Source organism: Sceloporus undulatus, chromosome 2, assembly GCF_019175285.1.
Source record: "Sceloporus undulatus isolate JIND9_A2432 ecotype Alabama chromosome 2, SceUnd_v1.1, whole genome shotgun sequence".
Classification (NCBI taxonomy): domain Eukaryota; kingdom Metazoa; phylum Chordata; class Lepidosauria; order Squamata; family Phrynosomatidae; genus Sceloporus; species Sceloporus undulatus.
Window position 1 is genome coordinate 273,169,562 of NC_056523.1, and position 27,193 is coordinate 273,196,754.

The following is a 27,193-nucleotide window of genomic DNA, read 5'->3' on the forward strand; positions in this document are numbered from 1 at the left end:
AAAGACACTCAATAAAATACTTCTGATGTCAACTTTAACCTTGGTTAAATACAGAAAACACAGAGGAGCTTTGTTGGTTAAATAGAAACAGACATGAAGAATAATTCGTTAGTCACTATTTGGCATCAGCAATTGAAATAATCATGCAATTGAAATAATCATGCAATTGAAATATATTTTGCTTGACTGTGTATCTGTGTGTCTGAAGTGCAGGCCTCTGTAGTGCAGAGACACCTGAAGTTGTCACAGGGTCCCTGTGTGAATGGAAAGAACACCTGTTTTTCAGTTTAAGTGTTTTGATTTTTGCCCTGCTACAATTTTATCCCCAACTGGTGTGCTTTATTTTCTTTTTCTTCATATCGATGAAAGGTACCCACTCATTTATTTGGGGAAATTGGTGCAGTTAGATACATTTCAGAATGATGGAACTTGTTTTAGTTTGCACCAGAAACTGAGGTTAAGATTATTTGCCCACTGAGACAGGGTAATATCCACTTGTAATCTTGAAATGTAGAAAAAGATATAGCAGATTAAGACGTTTTGGAAAAAAAATGCATTCTTTTCTTCCAAAAGAGTTACATGGTTTTAAAATGGAAACTATCTCACTGCATTTAACTATGGGACAACTGCCAGAGATTCACACAGAAGAAGGATCTGCTAGTTACCTTTTAAAAAAAAATTCTTCCCAAGGGATGCATCAAAGAATGCTGTCATTCCTATTCAAGTTCATTTATGCTCATTCTTGATCTTAGTTAGATTCCCTTAGTGGATTAAGGAAGAAATGAAGAAAGATTGCTATTATATTTTATACAATATTAAAATTTAGAAATACATTTTGGGGGGAATTGTCCCATTCTGTCTTGAATTTGAGGGAACTCTTGTATTATTTTAATTGCCATTAAAATTAAAACCAGGTAAAAAAAATCATCCTGGTAAGCAACTCATTGGCTTTATTCTACCACATTCTATAACAACTTATCCATATCAATGTCCATGTCCATATCAGGAAGAAAGAGGCAGGACACAAATGTTTGGTTAAAACAGGGACAACAGTAGAGGTCGAGGCTGCAATGAGTGAGATATTGTTTACAATAAGCTCTGGGGTGGTGTCTCATCCAGACCTTTTCTTCTAGTGGCATCAAGAGGTTAGTCACCCATACCTTAGATATAAGTCAAATTCCTACTCGCTACTATTGTGTGTGTGTGTGAAGGAACCAGTTCGAGTGCACAATTCCTGAAGCTGACAATATTTAAGAGAGTACTTGACATTAAATGAATAAGCTGCAGCTTCAAGTTATGCCCCTTCTCATGGAGTCCTTATCTGGTGAGAAACAATCCTTACTCTGCAAGGACATAAAGGGATACAGCAGCCAAACAGTCAGACCAGATAGGCTTCTCTCCTGCTGTGCATGGGACCTCAGTGTTTGAACTGGAGATATAGCAACCACCTAATCCAAGAGAGAAGCACCAAGAGAAGAGACTGACAGAAATTCTTCCACTTGGAAATACACATTGTTTCTCACTTCGAACTCTGTCTGCCTCTTCCAGGTTATTGACCTGTTTGTTGACACTGCTTTATGATCTTGTTTGTTCGCTCATTCATTCCCAGACATTAATTGGCACTCAGCCTCACACTGTTCTTGGCATATGCTCTTTGCACTTCCCTGTTTCACCACTTCAGTAGAAATGGACAGATTATTATACATATATGGGTCTAAACTTGGTCTAAATACATGCTTTTCAGGCACTGAGAAACTGTGGAAAGAAGAATCTTGGACTGACAAGGATCTTCACAGGTTGGGACTTCTTTTTTGAATGGGATTACTTTATGCAGAAGTCAGCATTTTTGGTACATGAAACTGCTTTTTCTGCGTGGAAAATAACGTTTCAATATTTCCATTGTATGGAAAATAACATGTCAGTGTCTTTGGTTTAAAAGGATACTTGATACAATACAAAATGATACAATAGTCACTGTATATTCTGTCTCATCCACTGTTGCTTATAACAACATTGCACCTCTAACCTCCATACATCCAAAGGTCTGAAGAAACATGCAATAGTACTTGTGTACTCCACACCACTGACACCCAGATTGCACAGGCTTTCCAGTCATTTGATAAGTTTGTATGATTTTTATCTCTAGACCTCAACTGAATTTTGTGATAACTCTACAAGTATTTGTACTTAGATGTCAAAACACAAAAGATTAGGAGCACTGATCGAAAAGAAGGTTCAACAAAAGTAGGGCTTCATCTGCATAACAGCTTGAAACAAGTTTTATTATTTTTTGTATGGACTGGGGACACAGTCTTGATTTTTAAAATTAAATTAAATTAAATTTTTTGTGCAGCTAATCAAACATCACCATAGATCTAGAAATAGGTACACTTAAAGTCCATAGTTTTCAGCTGGGCTTAAATATCCTTAATGGTTGTTAGACTGAGCTACAAATGTTTAAGATGCAAGGCAGCAGCAGCTGTAGAACATCATTTCTTACAGATTCACTTTAAAATAGATAAGCTACTTCCTGCCCTATAATTGGGACAGATGTATCCAATTAGTAGAAAATGTTGCCCAAAAGATGTTTTCATCCCGTAACCCTTTCTGACACCTTTGAGCCTGAAGCAAATTTGCACCTGTTATACTATATTTAAAAAGTGTTGAAAATGGAAATAATAGCATACCCTTGACCACAGTGACATGAATTCCTTTACTAGAATTGCAAATGATTTTGTGTACACATTGACACTTTGGACACTTTTGATACAGTATCTCTCTCTGTGTGTGTGTAAGTGAATATAAAGTAGGTTATGACTTGCTCTTGCCAGTCAAGGTTATTTGTGGGTTACTGCCAGGACAGTTTGTATATACATTATTGCTATAATAAGACAAGACTCAGAATGGGGAGGGTTTGGGTGAGGGGGGAAGGTAAACAAAGAATCAATAAGAATGGTTGCTTGAGAACAATTAAGCAGGGAGCAGCTATGGCGGCAAAACTGTTATCAAAGAATGACACTGGTTTCATCATTAGTAGTAGTTAACATGTATGCATGTTGATACAGAAGTATATACACTTCTTATATTGTATATATGTCACTGCTTTTTAGACAGCCTCTTAGTTACTAACATTGTCTTATGCTTTGATTTCGCATCTAACACCAAGATCCATTCAATAATAATGTTGTACAGGATACATAGGTTACACTAGGTGAAAGACAACCTTAAAATACCAAGATGTGTATTTATCCCCAGTGAAAACACGCATCTTTAGTGAAAGACAGGGATGTGAGGGATATTCACAAATATTTTAGTCTTCAACGACTGTGGAGGAACTCAACATCCTGTCCTCATTCTGAAACCTGAATTTGTTTCCACTCTGAAGAGTCATTGTACTAGCATAGTTCTGTGCTAGAGCACATTTTTTCTGCAGTGTAGATTCAGCCTGTGTCATCAGAAAGATCCAGTCCTGTTGTTTTGGAAGTCTGACTTGATGAGCAAAGTGAGATTTGTGTTTGGACTGGCGCACAACTTTGTCAACTATTTTTCATAAGTTTCAACAGTATTCATTTATTTTATTTATTTATGGGATTTGTAGCCCACCTTTCTCCCAAAATGGGATTTAGTACCTGTGACTATGAAGCAGTGGTGATAAGGACTTGAATATGTTGAAATTACAAGTCTAAAATTGGTTTAGATGTTTGTAGCATTGTTTCTATAAATCTCAGTTTCTTCAATATGCCTCTAATATTTCTAGCAAATATTTGCACAATCGACAAATGCCTTTCCTTGCCTGAACTCTGCTCAAGGATTGTTCTGCATCATGCATAGAAGAAGCCTTTTGACACCTTAGTAGTGTCAGTAGAAGAATAAATTGCTCCCCCCACACCCTCTTTTTTAACTTAATGGATAATTTAGCTTTCCCTGAGCAGTCATAAAATAGATTCTACAAGAAAATAGCTATACAATACATTCAAAAGAAATGGCTATAATAGGATTGTTTTCATATAAATGAAGACATTTGAAATGAAAGTTTGGGGAAGTTGAAGTTGTTTTGTGTTTCTTTCCAATCAATTCTGTCCTAACTGGTTTTGCTTTCATATCTTTTCAGTGCTTGTAAAATGCTGCCTTGTGGGGCTAAAAACTCATTGGAACAATAAAATGCATGCCTCTTCAAAAATTTGTCTTCAAAATCTATTTATATAGGAGCAACAGAATGAAGAATAAGGTCACATACATATAGTGAAATAATTTTATTTGAAGCAGTCCTTGTCATTCTCAAAGGTCAAAGGCTGTATTTCCTGGAGTACACAATCCAACCAACAGCAAAGGGAAAATGTCTAATCCTGTGCTAGTTCCAAAAGTGTGAATTGGCAACTGCTCAGTGTGGCCCAGTCCTATTTTTATCACATTTGCTAGATCCCAGTTTTTATCTTGGGAACTTTTTCTCTCTTAGAAAACTGATAATACTGTTAGCATGAGGTGAAAGAAGGGAGTCCAGAGCATATTTAGATTTGGACCTCATCTTAAGTGGTGCATTGTGCTAAACATGCTAAAGAAAGCAATTTGTCACTGGGCTCTTAAGAGAATTTAAATAAAGGAAACACCCTAGTTATAAAATGATGGAGTTCCAATTAATGTACAGAGCTTTCTCTAAGCAATATTAATTTATTGTCTAGTAACATTATCCACCCACAATGAATGTGCTAGTATATAAACTGAATTAGGTAATCCTTATCTAATAACAAATTCCTTATATTTATCACATCTGTCAAGTACCTTTTCTGACAGTGGCTGTTAAAGTCCAGCTCATATGAACACAAGCAAAACTGTTCTATATAAGACTAACAGCTTATCTACTCCAAAATTCTCTTCACATAGTGGCCACACAGTTAGGTAAACCCCAAAACAGGACATTAATGGAATAGCACCCTTCCAGTCATGCTGCATAACAACTAATATATTTCAGTTTATATCTAGTAGCCACTGGTAACCCCATTTTCCATATGACATTTGCCAGATCTTATTTCATGCAAAGAACATAAAACTTGTACATGAGATAGAGGCTACTCTAGTCTACTTACTAAAACGAAGATGTTGGTAAAACAAAATCTATATTCAAGAAGTTTTGTGACAGACAATATATAATCTAGAACTGTTGAACTGCTAAAAGTTAGATCATGTACATATGTCCAAGATAATTCAATGTTTCTTAAAATCCCCTTTGTAACAGTTAAACTAAAGTCAGTCTTACAGATAAAATAAAACAAATTGAACTGAGACACTGATAAGGCTTTTGCTAATATTGATTACAATTTTTCTAATTTTTTGCCATTTACTCTTGAAGCATATTCAGTCCCTTACCCAAAAATGGAAATGTCAATTATAATGTCCAGAATATATACTCATAGCTCCTTTAGGCACTGTGATCTATTAATTCCAAAAACCAAGTATAAAATACTGATTTAGATATGTTACATTAAATCCTATATCTTGCTAGCATTTATGGGAATAGTATTTATATAATTTTATTTAGTAGATATTACATATATATGATTTAAAATGGCTCTTGTAACACAAAAATGCAATGATGATTTAATATTTGTAAATAATTGTAATTCTTAGGTTTGATAAGATCATTTGTATATGGCATTTGTATATGGCATTAGCACTGGTTATAACTTAATGCTTAATATTTGCATTTGGCTTGTATTTAGCTGTTCCCTGAGATACTTTGTTTAAATGATAATGCTTTGATACAATTCCATTTTACACAAACTTTTCACTTTCATGCCTTATTCCCCAAATAGCATTTTTCTCATCATTTTCAGCACTTCCGTGAACACATTCAATTACACTATATGGGGCTTAATATAATATTAAGTCTTTTGTGCCACAGTACACACATTTGATATATGGTGGCTCTAAAGCTTAATCATTTGCTTTATATAATGTTTCTTTCACTCCACACTACATCAGTTTCATTGACAACAGTAATTTGAAAACTAATAGAGGCCTTTCTTATCAGCTACAGTTTAGAGTTTCAAAATGTTGCGTTCCACAGTTGGCATAAATGGATATATTTGTAATAGTCGAATATGTTTACCCAAGATTAACAGCAGCCATATGCAGTAGTATTTTGTACACAACCAATAACAAAGCTGTGATTTAAGGAGATTGAAAGAGATGTTTGTTAATCTTCTTTGCCTCATCTTTTGTGTGCCCAGCTTGAGATGATTTGCACTTAGTGTGCTGAAGAGTGTGCCTTCAATTACTTTCTGCAGAGTTGGAATAGCTGTTGAAAAGTAACTCCAGTGACCGCATACACATGACAGTGTCTTTCATGAGAGAACTAGCTTCTCAACAGGATAGCATAACACAGTGCTTCTGACAAGTACATTAGGAAGTTAGTCATATTCACATACATTCAAGCTTACTGGATGTCCAGCACATCTTTAATTTAAAATATCTGAAAAATATCATACAAAAAGCAGCCGTCACAATCTGATATGTGAACTGTAAGTTATGGGGCCTTGAAAATTATTATGCTATTTGGTTAGCTATTGTGTATTGAATTTGTTGTGTCCTATCCTATGGTTGCTAGGTCTGATGGGACTTGCAATCAGACAAATCTGGAGAGCTGCACTTTGTCCATAGAAATGGAGATTGCACTTTTTCAGAGTTAGAGCAATAGTGGTATTCAGTAGTACTGTATTTGTTGTGCAACCAGTTGCTCAGCCACTCACAAAAGTAAATGTGCAATTGTGCTTATACAAGAGTACTAGTGAGGATTTTACTTCTGCTAGCATTAAACTGGATTTAGGCCTATATTTGCAACATGTTCTTTTCATTCCTGGTTCACTTTTAGACTCATGCTCTGGGTAACCTAGAGCCCATACACAACTGGCAGACTCACAATTTAATATAAACAAATATCATTTTAAACTAAAGAAATTCAGGTAAGAAAGCAGATCAGTTAAAATAAACCTTAATGTATTATTTAATTAAATAATATTTGATTATTTAAAAACATAAACTTTGCCAAAATGTTAAGAAAATAATTATAAAAATAACATCCTCTATTACAGATATTTTACAACAGCATGTCCAGATTATAAGAATCAGGGAAAACTGTTCTTAAGCAGAAATGTGTGGTTTCTGTTTTAATGATAAAAGGTTTATGACAAAACCTACATCAGAGAAGTAGTATCACACCGCAAATCCCTCTAGAGAAAGTGATTCTTTCTGAAGGGCCTTCTGTAAGGTTTCCACATCAAAGCCCAGTTATTTCTTTTGTCTTCAAAAAGTTGGTTATTCCTATCAGTGTATGCAATCGACACGTACACTGACAGTCAGTATGGTGTAGTGGTTTGAGGCCAGGGTTTGAATTGTTGCTCAACCATGGCAACCCATGAATTACCTTGAGCCAGTTACATTTTCTCAGTCTCAGAAAAAGGCACAGTCAGCCCCCCCCCCCCCGAAGAAATCATGTCAAGAAAATCCTGTGAAAGGTTAACCATAGGACAATGTAAGTCAGAGACAACTTCAGGATAAAACAAATCCACAAAAATGTTTCAGTTTTAGCAGACTGTATTATCTACCATTCAAATATGTTTTTAATTTCTATCACTGAAGAGAGAAAAAATTCCCTTGCTTCTTTACCTAATTTGTAATTTTTTGATATTATATATATATATATATATAGTTTTGCAATGATACTCAGAGTTGATTCAGTACATAGCTTAGCAACACTGATTCTCTTTTTTCTTCCCACCCCAGGGCCAACTGAACCCTGTTGCCATCTGAGTCTTGCCTGTCATTATTGACACTGACCATTCCTAACTAAGGCCTAAGGCCTGGTGATGGTAGTGCAGTTGGAGCCGTCTGGCTGCCTTTTTATGTCTGCCACAGTGCAACTGGCAGTGGCAACCAGGGAACAGTAGTAGCAGGATCAGGAGCAGGAGGAAAATAAGAATTCTAACAAGCAAGGGCATAGAGATCCCAGCAGATACTTGAATATGATGAAGACATAATGCTAGAGGATACTTAATACACCCATCTATAACTTATTCCTACAACAGACTATAGATTGGTATAGTTGATATCACTCATGTTTGTAGATGGCCTAAATACCCTAAAGCAGGGGTTCTTAACCTTTTATTTATCATGGATCTCCTTTAAATATCTTTTGTTGGCACAAACCACCAAGAGGTAACTCAAAATTTAAAGCACAAAATGCATCAAATATTTATTTAAGGTTGTTCATCAAGGATCTTCGGATTTGGAGAGAAGGAAGAAATAAGTAAAGGCACACACTCCTGTTATAATATTTTTGCTTTCAGGATGTGCATATGTGGATGCATGAGATGTGGAGCGATCAAACCTCTTCTCATTCCTCCACCCCATGTGCTGCTTTGATGCATGATAGGGGGGTTCTTAAAGACTGAGCAACATCCACACATGAGCACATGTACATGCATAGTTACACACACATATACTCCTTCACTCACAGACACCCACAGCATTGCTCCTTCTGTTCGAGAACTGATGTTCCTCTTGCTACTGCTGGTTAAACCAGCCAGCCCCCCTGCTCACCTCCTTGCCAAATGCCTCCATCTTGTCATCTTCCTTTCCTTCCATTTCTGTGCACACTAGCTGACCCAAAGCCTGTCATTCTACACAACATAGTTTTTTCTGCTCCAGAGAAAGAGGTGGATGGGAGGGAATGGAAGGAAGGAATCAGAGAGCCAGAGAGTGAGGAGGGATTTCAAGCTGCAGGGACTTGTTTGGCCAATGCATCTTTGCCATAGGGGCTTCTTGTCATTTCCTTCTGGAGTTCTGGAGGAAGCAGAGTGGAAACAGCCAAGGCAAGGAAGGCTGGGAAGGTGGAGGAAAGAGAGGGAGAATGCGCACAGGGAGGCAGAACCCTGCTGTTGCTAGCCCTACAATGCTCCTTTGGATGCTTACATACAGTCTATGCTATAGATGTAAACCAGTAGTTGGTTCATCCTCATGAATCAAGAACCCCCCCCCCCCCACCACCACCACCCTTTTGTAAGATATCAAGAAGTTTATGCATGGGGACCAATGGCAGAGATATTTTGCATATTTTAATACTAATTTCTGAGTATTTCTTTAGATACACACCATTTAAAACTGTGATGAGTGCAGCTTTGTGGCCTGAGGTATTAAAAAGTAGTAGCCTTCAATGAGTGCTTGCATATTTTTGTGCTTGTTCTATAAGTGTGTTTAACTACACAACAAGAAATGAATTTAGTTCTGCTCTGAGATATATGGGCAGGAGATCAATTCCTTTTTGTTCCCTTTCATAAAAAATTGTCATAATTGGTAAAATTATTCATATTCAGAATTGGAAAAGATTGAGGGTGAATTTAAAAATTAAATTGATAGATTTGCCCATCCATCTCAAAAGTCTGGGCTTGAAGTCCTCTGTATTTAATATTTTTTTAAATGAAACCTCTCATCTTTAATACCTATACCACAGATAGATACAACATGGTTCTCTCTGTGCTACAAATAGCTGTGCTCACTGGTGTGTTAGTGTAAACAAATGAAATCAAATTGTATTGATATTTGCAAATGTCTTCATATATGACAGAGATGAGAAACATGCAGTGAATGAGCTGCATGAAGCCTTCCAAGACCATCTCCTCCATACAAAGACCAAAATTGGGGGGAAAATGAAGCCTCCAGGGGCAATGGCTGACCATGGGGCTGACCCTTTATTTATGCCCAAGGGGACTTTTCCAGTCCTTTCCAGAATCACATGTGCCTAAAATCCATACACTCAGGTACTCTGGGGGCATTTACTCCAGTCATTCAGGACTAGACTGGCAATCGTTGGTCAGAAGGCTTTTTTCTTCACTTGCCCCTAGACTGTGGAATGACCTGCTGGAAGAGATTTGACAGTTGAATATACTGTCCAAATTTAATGTGTAGAGAGATCCTATAGCACCTTTGAGATGAACTGAAAGAAAGGTTGGCAGCATGAGCTTTCTCAGACTTCAGTCTACTTCTGAAGATGCCAGCCACAGATGCAGATGAAACATCAGGAATAAACTCTTCCAGAACACGGCCACATAGACCGAAAAACCCACAAAAACTATGAATTGACATTCTCACATACCTATGGCATATATATGTCTGTCCTTGGCTTCCACTCCACCAAAAGCATCTGAGGAAGTAGACTGAAGTCTATGCAAGCTCATGCTTCCAACTTCTTTCTTTCTTAAAGGTGCTACAAGATCTCTCTATGTATTGATTCTACAGACTAACAAAATATATCTTTTGAATTCTGTCCAAATTTTAAAAAGAATTAAAGTCCAGTATCATCCAGAAGGTCCATCCAGATTATTTTTAAATTGTAAATTTTAAATAATGATATATCTCTCTCTCACCATGCAAAATGACCAGTCTTGTCCTGTAACTTTTCTGTCAATCTACATCTAGGGAGGAATTGGCCATTTCCCCATTAGGAGGATCAAACTATGGGAACTCTGATAAACTGAAAATAGCAGATTTAAGACAAGTGTGGCCCTCCAGGTCCTGGGAGGCTGAATTCTGATATCTAGGAAAGAAATGGGTTTGGATTGTGTGTGTGTTTTTTTTTTTTTTTAAATCAAACATGGAAGAAAATAGAGTTTACTTATTCATTTACCACCTCTAATATGAATACACAATTTTTTAAAGAACATATCTATTTTAAAAAATAAATAAAATAAAAACTTGCTAAGAAAACATTGGCATGGTGTCCAAGCTAAAATGAAACAATGTGAGATATCTAATTACACATCTGATCTCTGACAGGACAAATCTTCCATCCTTCTCATTGTACATTTGTGAGAAACAAGCTTCCTAATAATCTACATTTTTCTCCAACTGGGAACATGGAATTTGTGTCACACACTTGTTATAGAATGACAAGCACCATATTCAACGCATCAGGACTTTTTAGAAGAGGCCAGAATCAGGAACAGGATACTTTCCACATATGGGGATTCTGAGATCATTACAACACAGCAGGGGCTCTGTCATTTCCCTGGAGCCCTATTCTCTCCCTCTTACCATGCAAAATGACCAGTCTTGCCCTGTAACCTTTCTGTCAATCTGACTGAGCTAAAAAGAACTAGAAAGCTCCATGAATCACATAGAACATTAACCATTGGAAGAACCAGTGCTCTATTTCACTTTGGAAACATTCCTTTCAGCCATTTCATTTTTTAGAAAAAGTATACGCTAGCAACATTTCACTCTAAAATCCATGTTTACAAAATGATGCTGGAATATGTTGTGAAACCAATTTTGCAGGTTTGCTTTTATATTCAATTTATCTGTACTTAAGTTAAATTAATAAAAGCCCCCAGTTTTCAAGCAGTGGCTGCTGTTTCACTGCATATTTCCTAAATGACTTCCATAACAGAAGTCTCTCACTATGAATAATCTGTCAAACTCATTTTAAATTTAATTATAGTGATTCTGTACTTATTGAACTGAGTATTTTAAGACAATTAATTTTTCAGCATATATAAATGACAGACATATTACTCTTAAAATGACAGAGTAGACTAACAAACGGCTAAGATTGAAAACTTTTCTGTAGATTATTTGCAACCTGTTACTTTGTAAGGGCAACACACCTATTCAGTTTAGTGTGGTCTAGACAATTTCTCTTGATGTTTTCTTCAAATATGTCTTTGAGAAGGACAAATTTGTACACATTTGTACAAATCTGAACCATCCACTTCTGCATACCTGTAATTCTGCCACATTTATCTTTCTACATTAAACCATGATGTGTGTTGGTGTGTGAATGTGTTTTTAATTCCCATATTATTTTATTTAGTCAACCTGATCAGACAAATCAAAGTACAGTCATCCATCCGTGTCCGCGGACTAGCCATTCGCGGTTTCGATTATTCATGAATGGCAAGCCCACAGGACAACTCCTCCCTCCCTCCCCTCCTTCCCCCCTCCCTCCTTAACTTGCTGAGGCAAGACCTTGGCAAGCACAGCCTGTCCCTGGTCGGTGCAGTTTTCCTCCAGCTGGTGCGGCCTTGTTTTAAAAAATCAATTTAAAGTCCAGTAGAACCAATAGCAAAGCACCCCTGTTGCTTACTTACCAGCATAGTCATCTACCCAGATTGGAATGGATCCAGGTCATCAGTTTCATCCAAGAAATCCTAAAGTTGTGGTGCTGTAAGATCTTATTTAAATTAGGAAAGTTGGAAACTGGCCATTCACAATTTCAAATCATCAACACTGTCTTCAGCAAAGATCTTTTTAAAAAAGTTTCTTTTAGAAAAACTGAAACACAATAAACTTTTACAGCATCATCACCCAATTGGACAGCCTTTTAAATAATCATAGAACCACAGAATCATAGAGTTGGAAGAGACCTTAAGGGCCATCCACTCCATCCCCTGCCATACAGGAACTCACAAATCAAAGCAACCCTGACACATGGCCATCCAGTCTCTGTTTAAAGACCTCCAAAGAAGGAGACTCCACCATACTCTGAAGGAGTGTGTTCCACTTCTATTATTATTTCTACCATCCCATCCTTACCCAGGGAAAGCTTCCCTTTCCCCACGAGGAGAAGAAATATGGCTGCTCTAGGCCATTGGATCATTCTACTGGGTGACTATCTTCTATCAATTGAAGTGAAAGGAAGGTGCTTCTCCCTTCACCTTGAAACTCCATGTGCACCCCAAAGTCTGTTCTGGCATGTTTGCCCCTGCCAAGTCAACCTTTGGAAGATGCATAACTAAGGTTATGGGAGAGAGTGAAAGAAAGCACTATCACCTTAACATATCCTTCACAGATATCTAACAATAGGACAGTTCTACTCCAAACCTTATTTCCAGGATTATACAGTTCTATGTGTCTATAAGAGAAATGTCCATGGGCACTAGCACAATGTTGGCTTTAGACCATTGTCTCCATTCTCAACATTCACACATTAACTCTCTCTAAATGTGGCCTGCACATGTTAAAGCTGTACCTGCACCAGCTGTTTCCATGAAATTTGAAATGCTGCAAAACACAAGGGTCTCTGATAGTTCTCAGAAAGCCTTCATGTGCAGGGCATCTGAGAAAAATATTCTTACAAGATCTGTACGAGAAGATGGGTTTGTCTTCCAGTCAACAATCCTTAGCATTTATTGAGACTAAAAATGATCCAATATTACCAGTTTTAAAGTCACTACTGCTGCCTTAATGGGCAACTAAAAATGAAAAAAGGCAACCAGGGAAAACTTCCTTGTTAGCTAACTTCCATTTAGTAGTGAGAGACCAGTTACATGTTGGTGCTCTGCACACCGGCTATAAAGGCTGGTCTGGGAGCGGATTCTGGGTGTAGTATCCTCATGATGCATGCCCCAACTCCTCCCCTAGGGTAGTGTGACACTGTATGCTTTTCCACATGGTGCGCAGTATCACAACACTCCTCTGCCACTGCATCTACAAAAAGGAGTGCCTTAAAGCCACAGCGCTGGCTTTATAGGAGCCGCTTTTTGCAGCTCGCTTTTTGCACCCTAGAAAGGCCAGATTATGGCCACAGTGTACAGTTGCCATGCCCCCAATCCGGCACAGATGGAGGCAGCTGCAGGCCACCCCTTAGGGGCGGTCTGCACAACTTCCTTCTCTCTTCTCCATCTTACTCACTTCAGAGCTCTCCACTGAGAGGGATATTCTCTGCACTCCCTACCTTGTTAAAGACCAAAGAACCAAACATGGTATTCTTTACCCTCATTACAGACTAAGAAACTAAAGTGAGGTCAAGTTGAAACTTGGGAAATCTCAAGATATAATCCTTGCATTGATTATTGTAGTGAGAAATATGGCTATAATTCATTGCTCTTGTATTTCCTTTTTAGATTTGTGGGGCTAATTCTAAATGGATACTGCAACAAATTCAGTGTTAGAAGCAATTTACAAATTTAAGTCAATTTTTTCTTTTTTAAAAACAAAAACAATATGCGATTATATATTAAACTGAAGACATATTCCATGTCACAAAGTTCCATACATCCAATGAAGTGGCAGCATATGACTCTTATACCTATGCTGCTCAGTAGTATTGCAGTCTTGGATGCAAATCTTAAAGCTGTAAATAAAAACATAAAACATGTACATACATAATGGAATTTTCAATTTATTCCCTCCTAAATAGATAATTGAAAATACTACCACCTTAATGAACGTGAGAAGGGCCAAATCTTTATCTCTGGTCATTCCATCTCCTCTCCTTTTCAACTGTCCTCTTTCTGAACTGAACTGAACTACTATGTATACCCTTTTATATAGTGTTCCTCCATCCACTGGCCAAATTAGTTATTCATAGGAGTTATACTCAAGTTTAGTATCCTGATTAAGATTAGTAATCCCAAAAAAGAATTTTACTTGCCAGGTTTCAGATAAATAGTTGCTGGGGGTTTTTTTTGGGGGGGGTGAGTGTGTGTATGTGTTAAACTTACTTTTAAAATTTGTTTTCAGATTGTGATGCCATATAATGTTAATATTTCAGAAATTTAAAAAAGTAAATTGCATTCCCTAGCAGCCTCTGGGAATGGATTATGAATGCCAAATTGCTAGCAGAGTGGTATGAGGAAGATTGTGCTAGAGCTGCTTTTTCATTCAGAGGATGTCCAAAAAGGCATGCTTAATATTCCTGTTCCTTAAGGACCACTGGTATAAAATAAAGTACTGCAGACAACGGCACTGAGTAACAAACTGACAAGCTTCAAGAAGAGAGCTATTGAAATATATGTGGATTGGATGTTCTAAATTATTGGAGGCTAGAGTGAGTCACTTGCCCTTCCTTTCCCTCCTTTTTTGGCAGGAGGTGCATGAAAATAGCAAATATGGAATAGAAAAAATTCAGAATGACAGTTTAAGAAGCTGGCATTAAGAAGGACATACTAAGCATCAGATCTTTCCCCTAGGATGCCATGACTGAGGAATCATTAAAAAGTACCCCAAAGTAATTTTTAATGATTCCCCAAGTACCAAAAGAAGGTGGACCTATGAGTCACTTAGCCATACTTCTCCACCCCATCCCACTCCACCCTGGTTTTTCAGAAGAAATGTTGCAGGTTTTGGTTTCAGACTACTTATTTTTCCAGTACTAAATATCTCTTGGGTTCAAATTAAGTTTTATGAATTTTTTGGCCTGAGAGGAGCTTACTTTGCCTCTTGTAGCACCCAAACTAGTGTGAAGTGGCCTACTTCTGTTCAAATATCAGACAAACGTAATTCACTTCCTTGGAATAAAGTCTTCTCAGAAACTTTCCTAATTTAATGTCTTGGCACTGTGCATGAGAAGTGTGGAGGAATACAGAAAAGACAGTTTTTAGTTCTCTTTGGGGTACATTTTCAGATCAGCAGGCAGAAGGAAGGGAAACAGTGACAAAGCCTCTCTAAGGAGAGAGGAGGCTGCCTGGTTATATACATGGCCAGAGGCTGGAGAGGTGAGGAAGATTGAAGTTCGTATATTGATTTGAGATTGCCAGCCAAACATTTGGCTCAAGGTCTCTATTAGAAAAGAAAAGAAAAGAAAAGAAAAGAAAAAAGAATGCAGCCCTTTCAGGTATTATTATACTGGAAATATAGTTCTGTGGCATTTCCATCAATAGGAAAAAGAGACCTATTGGTGAGAAAGGCCAACTAATTACTAATTGCTCTATGTTGCCAACACTGGCAGAAATACAAGTTGTGTTCAGAACCATCCTCATTTCATTTGCTAAAGTACAAGCAAAGCTAATTGTAACATTTGCAGGTGAAAAGTTTTGACCTTTTGAATATTTTCTCTTGTAGAGATTTGGCACTGCATCACTTGACATGTCGCCTCTAATGTACCTGAATAGTAAAGGGCTCATTCTGTGATTAGAATAAATATATCTTTCCTGCTCACATTGATTTACACGGTGGCAGTCAAGGATGTCCCACTATATCTAAGTGATTTATTTCCAAATGGAGGCTTGAGACGTCTTTCTATGTGAACTCCATTTAAGAACTAAGAAATATAATCTATATACATTCTGACACAAACACACCTATATATACATTGAGTGCTTGCACAAGATTCCAGACCTTAGAATTTTGGTTATGAAAGTTAGTTTCATACTGCTTTGCCTGAGCCACTCTCAGAGAAAAGAGGTTCAAATACCTAAAAAACAGGAACACTAACTTTTCTTCTAGTTAATGGAAGTCATAGAATCTAAAAAGGATGGCATCTTGCAAAAGTCTCATTATGATACAATGATATCTTACAATACAAAATTCTTTGCTATGCTACCTGCTATGGCAGGTTGGGGTAACTGACAGGGGTGGGTGTTATGATGTCCCCCTATAGGACCTTAGCTGGATGCACCTCGATAACCCTCAGCTCTACTTTGATTCTGTCATAAATGTTTAGAATCTTTTTTAAAAAACATTTGTTAGTAAACATTCCCCTAAGAAAACATTTACCCTAAGAAAAGCAAGTTTGTTATGTTGTAGCTCCACCCTCTCATTTTAAGCCCAGGAAAGGCCTTTATTTAGTCAGAGAGAAAACCTTAACTTCCAGTTCTCTTTCTAGTTTAATAAACGCTCTTCTTCTAAACCAAAACCAAACCAAGAAGCAAAACATGAATTCAGGAAATGTGAAGATGTCATTTTTAGTTTAACAGTTACAACTGCATTTTTTTTTAAGGAGGAGGAGGAGGAGAAGGAAAACAAGAAAATTTCTGGGGCTCTACAGGACTGAAAAACAATCTGGGAGGAGAGCATGTGCTGAGGTCAGAATGGGGTACTCTGCAATGTGATCAACAACTTCCTGGAAACCTTGGCATTTTCTCCAACTTTGTTTACTTGTTTAAGTCAGGTTAAGGGCCACAAATCACATATCCTCCCCTGAAATAATCATATATCATACAGACTGTTAGCACCAGCTTTGAGATGAGGGTAGCATTTTTCACTGATGCAAACAAGTGCAATGTTTATGCAACTGAAATCATCATGCAGCTTAAGCTACCATTCCATGTTTCATGTATCCAAACCAATATCAGGAAGAAAAACCAACTCTAATACTGCTAGTGTCTCACATTGCTAATAATATAAATCGTCATGCAAGGAAGCCATTCGAATTTCTTCACTATATTTTTCTAGCTACAACTTTATGCCCAATAACAGGGCTAAGAAATTAGGAGACACAAGTCTCTTTTTTGAGGGTCAGGGAGGCTCTAGCAGCAAAATCTAAGAGTCCAATAGAAGAGTCAAATGGGGGAGGCAGCAAAATAGCAACAGACAGTTCAAATGGGTAACTGGACTACAGAATCATCAATCAAGCAAAGGTCAAGTGAGCAAGTCTTACCAAAGAGGAAGTCAGTACAAATACAGTAGACAGAGAGGCAAGGTCAGGCAGTCAAAGCAGACAAGACAGGAGAGTTCCATAATGAGAACAAAATACATTTCAGTAAGCCGGTCACAATAAGACAATCAGTTCATAGGGAATAGCTGGCAATATCCTAATACAGAAATTGTTTCCAACATCTCCTAGAGCCTAGAATTAAGGATTTTGTTGAAGACCTAGTCTAGATCTCTGTTGGGCTCAGCTGTAATTACTTCAACATATAGGCGGGATACAGACGGGCAAAAAGGGGTGTGTTCATGACGTCATGAAGGTATAGCCTTCAGACAGCCCTTACCTGAATGCCATCATGAACACGCCGCCCGCACGCCCCAAGCGGGAAGAAGCGGCATTAAAAAGGTGCTGCTTTTCCCCGCTTCTTTCCTATATAGTGCACAGCTGCGCATCTCCGTCTGTAAGCTGCTGCACCGGTACGCCAGAATTGCTACGCCGCTAATTTAAGTTGCCCATTTAAAAGCTCTGTGTCTGCTGTGTCGCATAATGAGTCGGGGTCCTGGAACATGCGCAGTTTGCAGTCAGGCTTTAATTGCAGCGTCAGCTGCCATGCAGGTGTGGAAGCTGCAGCACAGCTGCAGCGCATTTTAAGACTTGTAACCCTAACCCTAACCTTAACCCTAGAGCTGCATGTATGCATGCGCTGCTAGAATCGTGGAAAGTTTGGAATTTAAAGTGAACCCCTACACACATTCCTGCGCCATTTTCACCTAACAATAAAAAAACGCTAAAACTTTAAATATTTACATATGTACAAGGGAGGTGATGGGGGATGGCAGGGGGACAACGGTGGCAGTGGCGACAGCTGTGGCTGTGCATTGCAGATTCAGCAAGAGCACGGGGACCAAAGGAGAGGAGGCATCCATGATGCTGGTGACACTGGCAACGTGCAAGCAGACAAGGATGCCAACACCAGCTGATCACCAGCTGGCAGGAGACCACCTTTGTTCTTGGCCAGGGCGGGGGAAAAAGTTTAAAGGGGCTTGGGTGCTTTAAATGCGCATCCGCCAGCCGGCAAAAGAAAAAAAAGCCCCCTTTTTGGCCGCCCGTGAGGAAGCTGCCTCTCTCTTTGCGGCGTCCTCCGAGGCGGCGGTATGGAAACTGTGGGTCAGAAACGGCCCCAGGTGAGGCGTCTTCACTGCCCTCCGTGTGGAAGCCCCATACACCTGAGCCACGCCCCCGGGGCGGGCGGTCTGGAGGCTCCGTATTCAGCAGAATACACGTCTTCCCCTGCCCATCTGTATCCCGCCAAAATCTCCCTAGGAGGGAGTTCTCTGCTGTTGAGGAGACAGTGTCTTCTTGAGGAGTCTCCTAAACCTCAGCAGGTTTCTCCTGCAGACAGACATTTGAAAAGTTACATGTAACCTCAATTGTATCTTCATTTTGAGAAATTCTCAGGCCAGACCCTGGGACCAGACCCTGTATCATCCCTTGACCTGAGATCTGCATACTCTGCTTCAACAAGGAGAGAGAATTTTGGCCACTCTCTCCATTGAACATTCAAGATCTTCAGAAGTGGTTTGCTCCTCCATACAATATAGCCAAGGAATGAAGTGGCATTGAATGAGACAGTCAGGGCTGGACCTTGAGGCTGAGGATAGAAACCTCACAACTCAAATTTCAGGTCCTCAAGTTATCACACAGCGAGTAACAGACTATGGTATCAGTGACAGATATTCTTGAAGTTCATACCAGGACAACATGCCCATGCCAGAGCATTCTTTCTTTGCTGTTTACAAATAAAGAAGGGAATGCGAGAAAAACAAAAGGAATATGACAGCACCTTTAAAACAATTGATTTATATTTTAGCATGAGATTTTGTGGATATAAACCTGCATCTTCAGATGCAGTACAGAGTAATATTATGTGTCAATATCAGTTTGTACTACATCTAAGGAAGTGGGCTCATATCCTTGAAAGCTCATTCTAAAATAAAAACTAGTTAATCTGAAAGGTGCTACCACATTCTTTTTTCTCTCTCCCAGTCCCTCTTTTTCATGCTGTGAGAAACTAACACAGCTACTTTAAAAAAACTTTGCTGTTATTTCTAAAATCAAATTGTAATCAAGCGATGGCCAGCAAGGCATATACCTGGTTAAAGATATTTAATATATATATATATATATATATATATATATATATATATATGTTACTATATTACTATATTTTCCAACAACAAAGTGCTACTTATTCTTAAACAAATTTTTGCAACAGCATAGTGGAGGCAAACTCATTTTTATTCCTATAGTTATGATTTCAGTTAGTTAAAAATGGACACACTCATATTGTTTCATCCGTTCACATAGATAGAAAACAGAATCCTCCCATTTGCTTTTCCTCTGTCATATCTGAAATTTAGGAGCAATTATATGGGATAAAGGAAAGAAGAGAAATTTTAGCTATCATAGCTGAAGTAATGCACATGCAGATGCAACAAGTGGGCCCTGGATGTTTATTCTGACTATCCTTTGTTGGCTTGTTCTCTTATCAATTGATAGGAAGATATGGGGGGGGGGGAATTAAAGCAAGTGTTCAACTAACTATAACAACAAGCAGCCGCCCGCCTCACCGGGCAGGCTGCTTTGCCGCCGGGAGCCACACAGCAAGGTTCCCAGGCTCACTCCAGCATGCCTTGCTGGGATGAGCTGTGCCGCTATTTGGCCGGCTGGTATGGGGAGGAGAGGTCCTTCCACCTCAGTGGGCTGCTCTGGGAGGCAGGAAGATCTCTCTATGGTGTGCCCTGGTCCTCCAGGGCAGCCCATTGGCTGGGCTGCCTTGGGGGATGGGCCACCACACCTGCTATGCATGCTGGGGCCTGGCCTATTTAAGGGCCATGTGCTCAGGCCCCAGTGCCATTTGCTGCTTGGCTCTCCCACCCTCGGGTTGGTGGTTTTAGTCACAACATCAGGGGCAGCAGCATAGGTCATGGATCTGGTTGGTGTGGTTATCAGGGCTACGGAGCACTGGTATGGGAGTCATTAGGTACCCGGGGGCGATGAGGGCATACGTTGTGGCCATTGCGGGGGCCACAATGCAGTAGCACCTCCCGGTGACTAGGGGCTTAGAGAACATGTGAGCAGCTGGTGGCATGGCTGCGAGATGGTGTTCTTTAGCCCCTAGGTCATCCAATTGCCTGGCGGTTACCAGGCATGTGGCTTATCGAACAACCGGGGGGTTGTTCGGTAGTACAGATCCTGACCTCATGCTTTGGGCCAACCCTACCAATTTCATTGCTTGCTGAATAAAGCTGTGGCCTTTCCTCCAGCTTTGGCTCATGTGTTTACTTGTGGCGGCCTCCTAGGCAACAGTAATCATAATAACAATAATAAATACAGGTGCTTTAATAGTATTTGATTTGTATAGATAATCATACTTCAGGCAGAAAGTTATATTTTTAGAATATGTCACTTTTTTTAGTCAGTCAATGTCCCAAGGGCCAGTTAATCTCTCATACTTCTTTAACTTTTTGCCTGATCACAATTTTTAAATGGGCAAAAGGAGGATAAATTTCATGCCATTTTCTGTTCTCATTACAATCTTGAGATTGTTAAAAGAATAGATTAATTTGGCTCCATTTTCAGTCCTCATTTTAGTCTGTTATGAGAATGGATTAATTTTATGACATTTTCTTCTCTCATTATAATCTTTGTTATGGGAATGAGAATGTGCAATGAAAATGAGAACATATCAAGCAGTAGAGGGCTGTAGTTCTTATGACAAAGACTGCAACAAGAATAGAAAGTGGCACCCAATCCTTTTTTTCTTTTTTTGGCAACAATTCTTAAAATGGTAAAATGAGACCAGACTGGCATTGCATTCACTTATTCAAAAGAATTGGCTTTCTGAGGAAATAAAAAATTGGAGGGGGGTAGAAATTCTAATATTAGATGCATTGTGTTATTATGTTTCATTACAATGTGCTATAGATGCAATATGAATCACTCATAATTAAGATTCTTGCCCTATGTCTTCACTGCTGGCAGATGACTATGGAGCAGGGACATTCTTTGAATAATTTGAAAGTGTGGGTCAGGAATTATGTATATCATGATGTCAAGCATGGGGACAGAGACAGAAGCACATCAACAGACTAAAGCCAGTGTGTCATCAGGTACACTACCAGTCACTGCAGGCTTCTGAGGGTCATTGCAAAGTTGTTTTTTCCACGCATAGTGAAATAAAGTTTGGGAGGTTGCATGCCCCTCACTGAGCTACATATTTTATCTATTTATTTATATTTACATTTTGTTTATTGCTTCTCAGACCATCATGACCTCTAAAGCACCATGATCCCTATTACTTTTTTTATTAAATTTTATTTAAATATATACAAATGTACATACAAACAATACCATACATTATCATACATTATCATACATAACATTACAAACATTACAAACAAAAATTTTCCAATACAACATAAATTTTTGTTTATGATCTCTTACAGATCTATCAAGCTATCACGCAAGAGTTCCATGAAGTTTTGTGATTACTTTTTAAACATAAACAATAAGCTTTATTATATTTTGAATCTATCTTTCCGTTAATATAAATTATAAACTGTAAACTTCTTCTTTCCTTTTATCCTTTCTATGCATCTGGTCCCAAACACCATTTTTTATATTTTTCAAGACATTTCCATTCTTCTTTCCTTTCTTCCAACTTTAAATTGCACATTCGCGCTGTGAGTATGTCCATTTGTTTTGCCTCTATTAATTTTTCTAACCATTCTTCTAAAGTGGGTATCGACTGTAATCTCCAGTATTTGGCAAATATTATTCTAGCAATCGTGAACATATATAACATTAGTCGTCTATATTTTGCTTCTACCTTTTTTTCCTCTAAAATACCAGTCATATTTAACAGAAACAATAGAGGATTTTTTGGTATGTTAATTCCCAATATTTTTGACATAGATTCTTGTATTTTTCCCCAAAATTTCTTTGTTTCTTCACATTCCCACCAAAGATGGTAAAAAGTGCCTCTTTGTTTCTTACATTTCCAGCACATACCACTCCCAGCCTTATACCATGATCCCTATTACAATACACAATAGATAGATGCATTCCTTGAATTCCACAAAATTATTTTTTAAGATTTTTAATTTGTTTAACATTTAAAAAAATATTCACAATATTTTTTTTTACAATTTAAAAAAAATCCACAAGGGCCGTGCAAAATCGTGTAGTCTTAGATGCCTGTTAAAAGTTCAAAAGAGATAGATTCAGAGGCTGTACAGACTGCCATTAAGGGGTGGCCTGCAGCCACCTCCAGCTGCACCAGATTGGGGCCACAGCAATCGCATGCCATGACCCCAATCTGGCCTTTCCAGGGCACAAAAAGGAGATGCAACAAGCGGCTCCTTTTTGTGTTCTGGAAAGGGCATGATGGCCACAGTGCCACAGCTTTAAGGTGCTCCTTGGCACTGTGTTGTGTAAACGCAACACCAGAGGAGCACCGTGATGCTATGCACTATGTGAAGTGGCATACGTTGTCACACTGCCATGGGGGGGAGAGTCAGGGCATGCATTGTATGGATGCCACACCCTGACTCCACCCCCAGGCCAGCCTTAAAGGCCGGTCTGCACAGCCCCTCAGTCTGACATCTCTTGAGAAGAAGTTAACAACCAAGATGATACTCCTGGAAAAGTCCTGTCTTTTATTTGTACTCACCATCCTAATATCTCAAGCTCATTTGATACAGACCACTGCATGCATTGGGGCTCTCAAAGTTCAGGAAGGCTCCTGTATGGAATTGGGACTACTGGTAAAGAAAGAACTTCAAATCAGATGGCAAAACTGGAAGGTTAGTTGGAAGATTTCAATCCAGATACAAAGATGAGTATCCAAGGTCACCATGATGGTAAAAGCCCAGTGTAACTTGGTCTGTAGAGCCCATGGATTAAGGAAGAGCCTTTGGAAACATCCTAGGATGCTTTAGAGCTTAAAGGTGTCTAGATACTTGCCCTGGGACATGGTCATCCAGTGACAACCTAAACACACACACATACACACACACACACACACACACACACACACGGTTTATGGGTGACTCATCCATGGCATGATTGCAGGGAAAGTGCTTTAGGAACATAATCTCAGCATCAATCTACACTGTACTTGAAACCATAATCACTGTGAATAGTTAACCTAGTTTATCCAGCTCCTTATATCTTGGCTATTTCCCCCTATGGATGAGCATATACACACACACATACAAAGGGTACAATTGTTAGAGTTTGAGATGCTAGAGGGTAGTAACAAGTAATTTCGGATATTTTCTTCCTGCTGTTTTCTGTGCAAATCCACCATGTTTGAATTTTACATACAATAAAGCCCCAAGTACAGCATTTTCTGTGCAGGAATTAATATTTCCATGTTGAAATATTATTTTTCATGCAGAAAATGTTGTTTCCTGCCCAGAAAATGCTACTGCTACTCTCTGCATAAAACAACAGCACATGAATTTTGCATAGAACAATTCCCAAACTGTGAAGAGTCTTACCAGTCTTAGATTCTTCTCACCAGAGTTTTTCAATACTGGAAAAACATGTTTTTCAACTATTTCCCAATTACTTTTTCTCTCTGACCTGCATAGTCAATATATAGGATACACTTGGATATATAGGATACACTTGGGCCAACATAGTTAACACCTGTAAGCCTCATGTTCAGCCCATCATGGTGACTGATTTAGTCATACACTGGTCAAGTCTTGGGTGGATGGGTGTTATTACATAAAAACTGCTACTTTCAGTGAGAGGTGTCAACCTTATCAGCTTTTGTTCATTTCAATTCCAGCCCCCTACTTAATTTAATGAGCCACATGACAACACAATAACATTTTTAAGGTTGTTAGATTTGCTGAGAAAAATGTTCTCTATCTTCTATATTCTGGTGGGAATGGGGAATGATAAACATATCAGATCATTTCCAAATCTATGAAAGACTAAGGGAATCAAGCAGATGGGGCAAAAGGAGTGACCAGAGGCCACTCACGTCCCCATTGATGTGGGACCGCAGCGACCACATGGGCCTGATCCTGATCCAGACTACTGCTGTTGTCCTGAATGGGACACCGGAAAAGAGGGGACTTTCCCATCTTCTTTTGCGGCTGGCTTTTCCTGGCCAGGAGTACTCTCCATGCAGCCCCCGGCTGCATTCAGAACATGTGTCATCTAAGCACCATGCGTCCAACATGGCCTGAAGCCAGCACTTTGGGCCAGTCTTCTTTGAGCCAAACGTAGCAGAGCTTTTGGGAAATGAATAGTTTTCTATTCTGTTATTTTTCTGTTATTTCTATTTTGTTTTTGGTTTCATTGGTCATACATAAATCTGAATTCATGTCTAACTTAAATCTGCTACATGATGATTTATAATATCAGTAATATTTGTGATATTGGTAATATTGTTATATTATATATCCATGTTTCTCTGTGTGTGTGTCCGTGTGGCCATATGTCCTTGTAAATAACAGGTAATCCATTTCCTTCTGTTTAGTTATTTAAAATGATATCCTGCTGTGTCCCTGAAGTGTGAGTTGGGTAACAGCATAAATCTAAGTTTTGAAGTTCAACTGAATAGCTTCACTTTTTTTGTATTTGCAACAACTGAATGTTCATGTTGGAAAATTGAGAATTAATGTTTGCTTCAGTGTGCAGATACTGTCAGTCTCCTGCTGTGCACAGAATTCTGCACTAACACTTACTCGTTTCTCACTTTTCTCATTTTATAATATTCTTCTGACCTGAGAAAAAGCAGGTTAATTGACTAAACAAATAGGGTGAGTGAATTCCTCAGCTGTACTTTCATATGCCCGCTTTCAAAATAATTAAAGCCAGCGAAAACCTGCCCCAAGTACTCAAAATGATCCCAAGCTTCATAGGTGACATGTACAACTTCTGCTTCAAAATTATGATCAACGTGTTTTATTTCCTACATTTACTTTTCTCATTTATTCAACAAATGTTTACAATTGTCATTCTTCAGTAGATAATCATTTCTGTAGATTACATCTCTTACATCTGGGTTGCCTCTCTGGCATATAATATGTTATTAAATATGTTATTAAACAATATGTTATACTATTTAATACTGTCTTAAGGGGGGGGAGGGATAAAGTGTTTTTAATTGTCATATTTTATATTTTACTGTTGTTAACCGCCCAGATTGGTTTGCCAGAGGGCGGTATACAAATAAATATTATTATTATATTATTATTATGTGATCATCACTGGGCACCTTATTCTGATCTCAAAAGTGAGTGATCCATGGTGGTGGCAGAAGTGCCAGGCAGCTCAGCAGGATGCCCATGCAGACAACTTCCCCAGCATGGAAATGGAGGTCCAAATAACAGGGGCAGTGAAGCCAGGATAATTGCCTTATCCTCCAAGCCACTGGTAACAATGGTGAACAAATAGGCAGCTGCTGTTGAATGCCCATGCAGAAATTCACCCTGACATGGAAACAGAAAGCTCTGAATCTAATGGTATGTTTTTACAATTCAATTTAAGATTTTTACCCTGGTTCTGGTTCTGAATATGCTGGACAATGTCCAAACTGTTCAGATCAGAACTAGGGTTTGAGCTGTGTGTCAACCAAATGAACAGGGGCAAAATAGGCTTTTTGAATCATGCAGACAAGGTCTGTGTTGTCTTATTTTGCAATCCAAATCAGATTTAGAGCAATTCTCCACATCCCTTCTGTGCCATAACCCACATTTTTTTCAAAGATTCACGAATTGACAAATATTGCAGAAAACTACGGGAGCAAGGGTGGATAGGAAATGCTATTTTTGTCAGTCACATTAAGATATCTTATCCTAGGGTCCAAAATGTAATTCTGAGGATGGAACTGCATCAAATAGAAAAACTAAGCAAGAAATAACTTCTTCTCCAACACAAGGGATCCTTCAAAACCTTTTCTTCAGGCTTCAGATGCTCACTACAGCAGGTTTCAGAGGGAGGGGAGAAAGTTCTGTTGCAATGGTAGTTGAGCAGCAGAATTACTTTAGAAATGGTGCATTAGTACTACAAATAAATTCCAGTGAACATGTTCTTTAGACAAGAACAAAATGTCCCCATCTAAGCCATTCTGAAAACTGGGTTGAAAGCCTTTGTGACATAATATGGATAAAGTGCCAGATTCTGATGTCCTTATGTCTCCTCACTCACTAACTGCCTAAGTGTCCTTAGCTATGTGAAAGTGTCATTATCCTATATGATACAAAAGTAACTATGAATAATTTTAAGTCAAAAATGATTTGTGTGTGTGTGTGTGAGAGAGAGAGATAGAATCATTTATTAGTTTCATTTGTATCTCACTTGTGCTCTAGTGACCCCAAGGCTATAGACATTGCTCTCCTCATCTCACTTGATTCTCATAAAATATATGAGGCTAAAATCAAGGTGCCAAAGAGTTCTCAGCCCAACCTTCTTCCCAAAATCTGAGTGTAAATCTGTCACTGTAGCTTGAAAGATTATTATTTTGACTTGTAAATTGCAAATTTGCAGAATTGTAGTTCTAACTGATTTTTTTTTCTAGTTCTTCGGCGGGTTACAGACCGCCATTTAGTACGTATTCTATACATACTAGGGTTAGGAAGGGGCAGTGCTTCCGCACCCCCCTAACCCTAGTACGTATAGAATACGTACAAGATGGCGGCGCCCTGTTCATACGGGCGCCATCTTTACGTATCGGACGCTGTGCGTCCGAACGTGTCACGGCACTAATGACGTCGCGAATGCGCCCCTGGCGCCTCGCAACGTCAT